We start from the raw sequence: 8,623 nt of genomic DNA on the forward strand, positions 1-8,623 counted from the left end.
GAAACTATAGGCGACATGTACACCCATTTCACGGATGTCGTCAATAGTTTAAGAGCTCTTGGAAAATATTTTTCGGATTTTGAACTCATAAACAAGATTTTTCGTTATCTTTCTAAGAAGTGGGATTCAAAAGTAACTACAATACAAGAAGAAGCTAAAAACCTAAACAACTTACCACTTGAAGAACTAATTGGTTCGTTGATGACATATGAATTGGTGCACAATGCACATGATGAACATGATGAACAAAATCACCTTCCAAAGAACAGGAAGGATTTGGAACTCCGGACAAATGAATACCACTTGAGCGATGACTCAAGTGATGAAGACAATGATGAACTTGAACTTCGAACACTAAATCTTAATAAGTTTATTAAACAAAAATCTAAAATAAACAATAAACTTGAACGAAGGAAGAGGCCAAAGAAGAAGAACACAAAGTGGGATGAATCGAGCTCCTCTGAGGAGAAATCAAGAAAGGCGAGGTGGCAAACTACGCCTTAATCGCTTTCAATGATGAGGTAATCGAAATCCCCCTAATTTATTTTGAAATTACTTAATGCTTTCATGATGTATTTTCTTTTTTAGTTTAGAATTAATTTTCTTAAAAATTACATATTTTAAAAAAATTATGATCATGCTAAGTAATTTCGAAAATGATAATATTGCATATATTATGATAAACAAATAAAATGATCTTGATTGAAAATATGAAATCATGGTTAAGAAGTAATAATGTGTATTACGTTGATTTCCATTGTTATTTCTCGATTTTGATTTAAAAAAATCATGTTTGATTTGAAGAAATGCATAATGATGAAATTAAACATTTTGATTAACAATTTTATGCATGAGATTTTAAGCTATACATGATGATAAGCATGTGTTATTTTCATGAGTGTATTTGAAAAACTATGGCAAAAATGTGCTCGAATGCATGAACTTGTTAAGATTATTTTTCGGACTTTCTTGATTCAATGTTCAAATCACTTAATTGCCATGATGATTTTACACTATTACATGCCTTAATAATATGTTGGAAATTATGTGTTTTGGATACAAAAAATTTTATGATCATGAGCATGTTTTATCTTCATGATTGAACTTAAAAATCTATAGCAAAACCTTGTCCGAATGCATGAAAGTGTTAAATTTCATTTTCAGATTTTCTTGATCATAATAATTCATTTTTGAGAATCTATTGATCTTGATGGTTTTATGATGAAATTCATTTTTCGATCCTAAACGTTGATGCATGTTTAACGTAAATGAAAAAGCATGCTAACATGAAATCAATCACTTAAAATGAAATACTTAAAAAAAGGAAAAATATATTATCAATGAAATCATGAATCTACTTATGTTACGAATTTTGTGAACCATAAAAATGATTTTTGGTGATTTGAATTTGAATAAGTTTTATCCAAAATCATGATCTTGGTTCCGTGATATTTACAAATTAAGATTTATTATGAATCAAGATGTTTTCATTAATCGTTCTCCTAAGATTTTCTTTTGATTAATTATGGAGTAGGTTTTTCAAAAAGAAATCATGTCTTTTGGTATTCACATGTTCTAATCTTTGATGATATGATTTTTATGCAATTCCTTGTATTCATGAAATGTTTATCTCATCACCTAATAACTCTTCTTGATATTCCTTATGTGATGAGAAGAATACATGAAATATTCATTAATTTGTTTTGATGTATACAAATAAGAAGTTTCGATCATGTGTGGTAGAATGTAATTTGACAAATTTGGTACCACCATGTTGCAAAATAAATGATGATTAGGAATCATGCATTAATGATGATTGTATATTTTATGATTTGGTATGATGCATGCAATGATGAAATATTCATGAATTTGAAATGATGCATGCTATACTTATGACAATGATGTACATGATGTATTGCATATGATATGTATCATGAATGCTTTAAATGATGAATGTTTGGTATCATGATCAACATGTTGATAAATGCTTAAAAATTTTAATGTTTGAGTATCATGTATGATATACCTATTAATGATGATTGATTTATTTTTCGGTATCGTGCATGAAAAATAAGGTTTTTGAAATTGTGTATGTTTTAATTTGAATATATAATGATGCACAAATAAAATTGATACTTATCTTTGTCATAATCTGAAAATTGAAAGAAGGATCTTCCCTTCTTTTTGACAATGACAAAGGGGGAGCAAGAATTTCTAATGTGAATATCATGAAAAGAGGCAAACTAGCTAGCTTACACAATTCAAGATGAAAGCAAAAATTACACTCCTCTAAAGAGAAGATACAAATGTAAAACTTGCCAAATTTTTTGCTTGCCTTATGTAAAACATTATCTCTTGCTAGTTTGGCATTTTGCTAGCTTGCACTTTACAAAGAAAGCAAAAATGACACCTCTCAAATGAGAAGAAAGAGCTTGTTATCTTGAACATCACAAGCTTGCCAAACAAAAATTGCAAAAGTGCTATCTTACCTATCTCAAGAAGCAAAACAAGAATCATAAGCTTACACAAGAAAGCTATCTTGCATTTGCTTTCGAAAATTTTTCTAGCTTGTATGTAGTAAAACTTGCATATCGTAAAAATTGCTAGCTTGTAGTATAAAGAGAAGCAAATAGTTGCTATCTCAAGAAAATTAAACATGCTAAACTTAAACCTTTCAATGGAAGCAAAATTGCGAGCTCAAACATTGCAAAGGAAGCAAAAATTTGCTAGCTTGCAACTTGCATATTTCAAGAAGCAAGAGTTGCCTTCTTGAACATCTCTAAATTGCTAGCTTGCAAGTTCTAAAATGTTGTAACATTGCTAGCTTGCATGTTCTAAAAGTGCTATCTTGTATGCTGTAAAACTTGCATATCTAAAACTTGATAGCTTGAATGTTCTAAGCATGATGTAACATTTGCTAAATTTTCTGGCTTCAAAACTGAATGATGATAAAACTTGATATTATGTTTTCCATGTAATAAGCTAAACTAATATTCCAAACATAAGAATAGTTGGACTTCTCCTTTTTGTTGATGAGAAAGAGGAGAAGTATGATGTTATGCATAAGTTCATGATGACGTGTTGCAAGTATTCATGATGAATATTGTAATGACTTGAATTCAGTTTGAATTAAAGGTTCTATCAATATGGCATATTGATAGGGGGAGTTTGTTTAAACTCCGGGAGGTAAGTTTAACTCCGTCATCAAGTGGTTGTCATCATCAAAAAGGGGGAGATGGTTGAATCTCGTATTTTGATGATGAAACTACTTTATATATGTTTATGATTTAATCTGCATTTTGAGTGACACAGGATGCTTCGATCAGGATGAGACAATTAAAGTAGGAAAATCATGTTGTGCCGGAGGAACATGTCAGAAGATTTGACGACGGGCCGGTGGATCGGTCGACATATCGACTGAAGGCTTCGGGCCGTGGACTCGAGCATCGGGCCAAGAAGAGCGGGTATTGTGCCAAGGATATCGGAGTTGCGGAGTCAACTAGCCGATTGGGCAATAGGCTGCAGGAGAGGACGATGCGCCGAAGAATCGAACGAAGCGTCGAGGGACCAATGACATGCCAGACAACTTGGTTAATTGCTTAGGATTAATTGTCTCGATCGAAGTTTTGTTTTAAGTGTGCAGGATTAACTACGATGGAAGAAAGACATGCAGCAGGAGTTGCGCCGGAATCAAGACAATGATCACGTTGGGAGTTCGAGAGTTCGACGGAAGTTCGTGTTGAATCTCGTATTTTGATGATGAAACTACTTGATATATGTTTATGATTTAATCTACATTTTGAGTGACGCAGGATGCTTCGATCAGGATGAGATAATTAAAGCAGGAAAATCATGTTGTGCCGGAGGAACATGTCAGAAGATTGGACGTCGGGCCGGTGGATCGGTCGACGTATCGACAGAAGGCTTCAGGCTGTGGACTCGGGCATCGAGCCAAGAAGAGCGGGTATTGTGCCAAGGATATCGGAGTTGCGGAGTCAACTGGCCGATTGGGCAATAGGCTGCAGGAGAGAACGATGCGCCGAAGAATCGAACGAAGCGTCGAGGGACCAATGACATGCCGGACAACTTGGTTAATTGCTTAGGATTAATTGTCTCGATCGAAGTTTTGTTTTAAGTGTGTAGGATTAACTACAATGGAAGAAAGACATGCAGCAGGAGTTGCGCCGGAGTCAAGACAATGATCACGTTGAGAGTTCGAGAGTTCGACGGAAGTTCAGACAGTCGTCGGAGGTTCTACGGTAACAAATCTGAGAAGTCCATGTGCTTGCCAAAGAAGCTTGTCGGAACTCGCCAAGTGGATCGTCGCAAGTCCAGGAGTTTGCCGGAAGTCCGCACGAGCATCACCGAGGGTTCATCGGATGATCGACGGAAGTTTGCCGGAAGCTCGCCGGAAGAAGCGATTGATTGACACACCGGAGCAAGTTACAGTAAATGTCTTAGGGAATATCGTAGTTAGCATAATGATTAAGTTGGAAATGGGAGGTGATCCAATTAACTTAATCTTGGGGCAATTGGACCCCTGAAAAACCCAAATTGGGCCGAATGGATCAACCCATTCGGACCCTGATTTCTGCTGGGAGGTGCAACCGCCCGAGCCAGGAGGTGGCACCGCCTGGGCTAAGTCTCCGAGTGAGACTAGGCGGTGCAACTGCCCTAGCCAGGAGGTGGCACCGCCTAGGCTCAGTCTCCAAGCGAGACTGGGCGGTGCAACCTCCCCTGACAAGAGGTGGCACCGCTTGAGCTCGGTCTTCGAGCTCTGGCAGGAGGTGCAACCACCTCAGTCAGGCGGTGGCACCGCCTGAGCTCGGTCTTCGAGCTCGGGCAGGAGGTGCAACTGCCCCTGACAGAGGTGGCACCGCCTAGAGGCTAAGAATTCGAGCTCTGCCAAGCGGTGCAACCGCTCTAGTCAGGAGGTGCAACAGCCTGATCCCGGAATTCCAGGAATTGACAGTTTTGAGCTCCAAATTTGAACTGGGTTGGGGCCTATAAATACCCCACCCATTCAGCACTGAAAGGGCATGAACTTACACTGAAAACCTGATCTTGTTCTGTGATTTTTAGAGCTCAAAATTGTTGTAAAGGCCAAAAGTTCTTCTTCCTCTTTCTGCCAAGTTCTGAGCTGTAAAGAGAGGAGAGAAAATTCTGTAAGGGTTGTCTCCTAAGCCCGTCAAAAGGAGTGAAACTGTAAAAGGGTGGTTGGCCTTCGTCTATTGAAGGAAGGCCTCTAGTTGACGTCGGTGACCTCGTCGGTGGAGGAAGCCAAAAGTGGAGTAGGTCAAGATTGACCGAACCACTCTAAATCTTGGTTTGCATTTACTTTGAGCATACTATCTTTACTGCAAACCTCCTCTAAAGCTTACTGCTTTCTGCGCATATACGATCAGGTTTTAAGATTTGCACTTTTCGAATCAGCGTTTAGACGTAAATCTATTTTTTCGTATGATCATCATATTTCAGTTTGCATTTACGCTTTGATTTCAATCATAACTGCAAACTGCCTTTATATTCTTGCTTAAACTGCATCTCGCCTAATCAAGTGATTTACGAATCAGCATTTAGACATAAATCAGCTTCTTCGTACGAACGTCGTATTTCAGTTTGCGCTTATATTCTAGTTTTCATCATAACTGCAAACTGCCTTCATAGATTGATGTTAACGTCATCTCGCTTAATCTTAAGTTGAAGTAATCTTAGAATCGACTTTCACAACGAAATCGTTTTTATCGTTCGAACGTGTTTTATCGTTGAAAGATTTCCGCTGCACTAATTCAAACCCCCCCCCCCGCCCCTCTTAGTGTGCTCTTGATCCTAACAATTGGTATCAGAGCGGGGTTTTTCTCATTTCGGATTTACACCCGAGAGAAATGGCTCTTCATGGCTTTCAAGATGGCTTATCAGTTGTTCGTCCACCGTTGTTTAACGGATTGGACTACACTTATTGGAAAACTCGAATGAGAGTTTTCTTGATTTCTATGAATTTGGATTTATGGAATATCATTGAAAACGGTTTTCAACTTCCCTCTAAACCGATGAACGAATGGTCGGATTTGGAGAAGAAGTATTTTTCTTTAAACGCAAAGGCTATGAATGCCTTATTTTGCGCTTTGGACAAAAATGAGTTCAATCGGATTTCTACGTGCGAAACAACTTTGGACATTTGGCAAACACTTGAAATCACTCACGAGGGAACTAGTAGAGTCAAAGACTCAAAAGTTATTATTTTATTGCATGATTTTAAGCTTTTTCGAATGCAACCAAGCGAGACTATAGGCGGCATGTATACCCGTTTCACGGATGTCGTCAATAGTTTAAGAGCTCTTGGAAAATATTTTTCGGATTTTGAACTCGTAAACAAGATTTTGCGTTCTCTTTCTAAGAAGTGGGATTCAAAAGTAACTGCTATACAAGAAGCTAAAAACCTAAACAACTTACCACTTGAAGAACTAATTGGTTTGTTGATAACATATGAAATGGAGCACAATGCACATGATGAACATGATGAACAAAATCACCTTCCAAAGAATAGGAAGGATTTGGAACTCCGGACAAATGAATACCACTTGAGCGATGACTCAAGTGATGAGGACAATGATGAATTTGAACTTCGAACACTAAATCTTAATAAGTTTATTAAACAAAAATCTAAAATAAACAATAAACTTGAACGAAGGAAGAGGCCAAAGAAGAAGAACACAAAGTGGGATGAATCGAGCTCCTCTGAGGAGAAATCAAGAAAGGCGAGGTGGCAAACTACGCCTTAATCGCTTTCAATGATGAGGTAATCGAAATCCCCCTAATTTATTTTGAAATTACTTGATGCTTTCATGATGTATTTTCTCTTTTAGTTTAGAATTAATTTTCTTAAAAATTACATGTTTTAAAAAAAATTATGATCATGCTAAGTAATTTCGAAAATGATAATATTACATATTTTATGATAAACAAATAAAATGATCTTGATTGAAAATATGAAATCATAGTTAAGAAGTAATAATGTGTATTACACTGATTTCCATTGTTATTTCTCGATTTTGATTAAAAAATAAATCATGTTTGATTTGAAGAAATGCATAATGATGAAATTAAATATTTTGATTAACAATTTTATGCATGAGATTTTAAGCTATACATGATGATAAGCATGTGTTATTTTCATGAGTGTATTTGAAAAACTATGGCAAAAATGTGCTCGAATGCATGAACTTGTTAAGATTATTTTTCGGACTTTCTTGAGTCAATGTTCAAATCACTTAATTGCCATGATGATTTTACACTATTACATGCCTTAATAACATGTTGGAAATTATTTGTTTTTATGATCATGAGCATGTTTTATCTTCATGATTGAACTTGAAAATCTATAGCAAAATCTTGTCCGAATGCATGAAAGTGTCAATTTCATTTTCGGATTCGCTTAACAATTGGTATCATGATCAACATGTTGATAAATGCTTAAAAATTTTAATATTTGAGTATCATGTATGATATACCCATTAATGATGATTGATTTTTTGGTATCGTTCATGAAAAATAAGATTTTTAAAATTGTGTATGTTTTAATTTGAATATATAATGATGCACAAATAAAATTGATACTTACATTTGTCATAATCTGAAAATTAAAAGAAAAAAAGGGTCTTCCCTTCTTTTTAACAATGACAAAGGGGGAGCAAGAATTTCTAGCGTGGATATCATGAAAAGAGGTAAATTAGCTAGATTATACAATTCAAGATGAAAGCAAAAATTACACTCCTCTAAAGAGAAGATGCAAATATAACACTTGCCAAATTGTTTGCTTGCCTCATGTAAAACATTATCTCTTGCTAGTTTGACATTTTGCTAGCTTGCACTTTGCAAAGAAAGCAAAGATGATACTTCTCAAAAGAGAAGGAAGAGCTTGTTATCTTGAACATCACAAGCTTACCAAACAAAAATTGCAAAAGTGCTATCTTGCCTATCTCAAGAAGCAAAACATGCTAAACTTACACCTTGCAATGGAAACAAAATTGCGAGCTCAAACATTGCAAAGGAAGCAAAAATTTGCTAGCTTACAACTTGCATATTTTAAGAAGCAAGAGTTGCCTTCTTGAACATCTCTAAATTGCTAGCTTGCAAGTTCTAAAATGTTGTAACATTGCTAGCTTGCATGTTCTAAAAGTGCTATCTTGTATGCTGTAAAACTTGCATATCTAAAACTTGATAGCTTGAATATTCTAAGCATGATGTAACATTTGCTAAATTTTCTGGCTTCAAAACTGCATGATGATATAAAACTTGATATTATGTTTTTCATGCAATAAGTTAAACTAATATTCCAAACACAAGAATAGTTGGACTTCTCCTTTTTGTTGATGACAAAGGGGGAGAAGTATGTTGATGACATGACATGTTATGCATAAGTTTATGCATAAGTTCATGATGACGTGTTGCAAGTATTCATGATGAATATTGCAATGACTTGAATTCAGTTTGAATTCACGGTTCTACCAATATGGCATATTGATAGGGGGAGTTTGTTTAACTCCATCAATAAGTGGTTGTTATCATAAAAAAGGGGGAGATTGTTGAATCTCGTATTTTGATAATGAAACTACTTGATATA

The sequence above is a fragment of the Musa acuminata genome, chromosome BXJ3-3, assembly GCF_036884655.1.
Source record: "Musa acuminata AAA Group cultivar baxijiao chromosome BXJ3-3, Cavendish_Baxijiao_AAA, whole genome shotgun sequence".
In the NCBI taxonomy this organism is placed as follows: domain Eukaryota; kingdom Viridiplantae; phylum Streptophyta; class Magnoliopsida; order Zingiberales; family Musaceae; genus Musa; species Musa acuminata.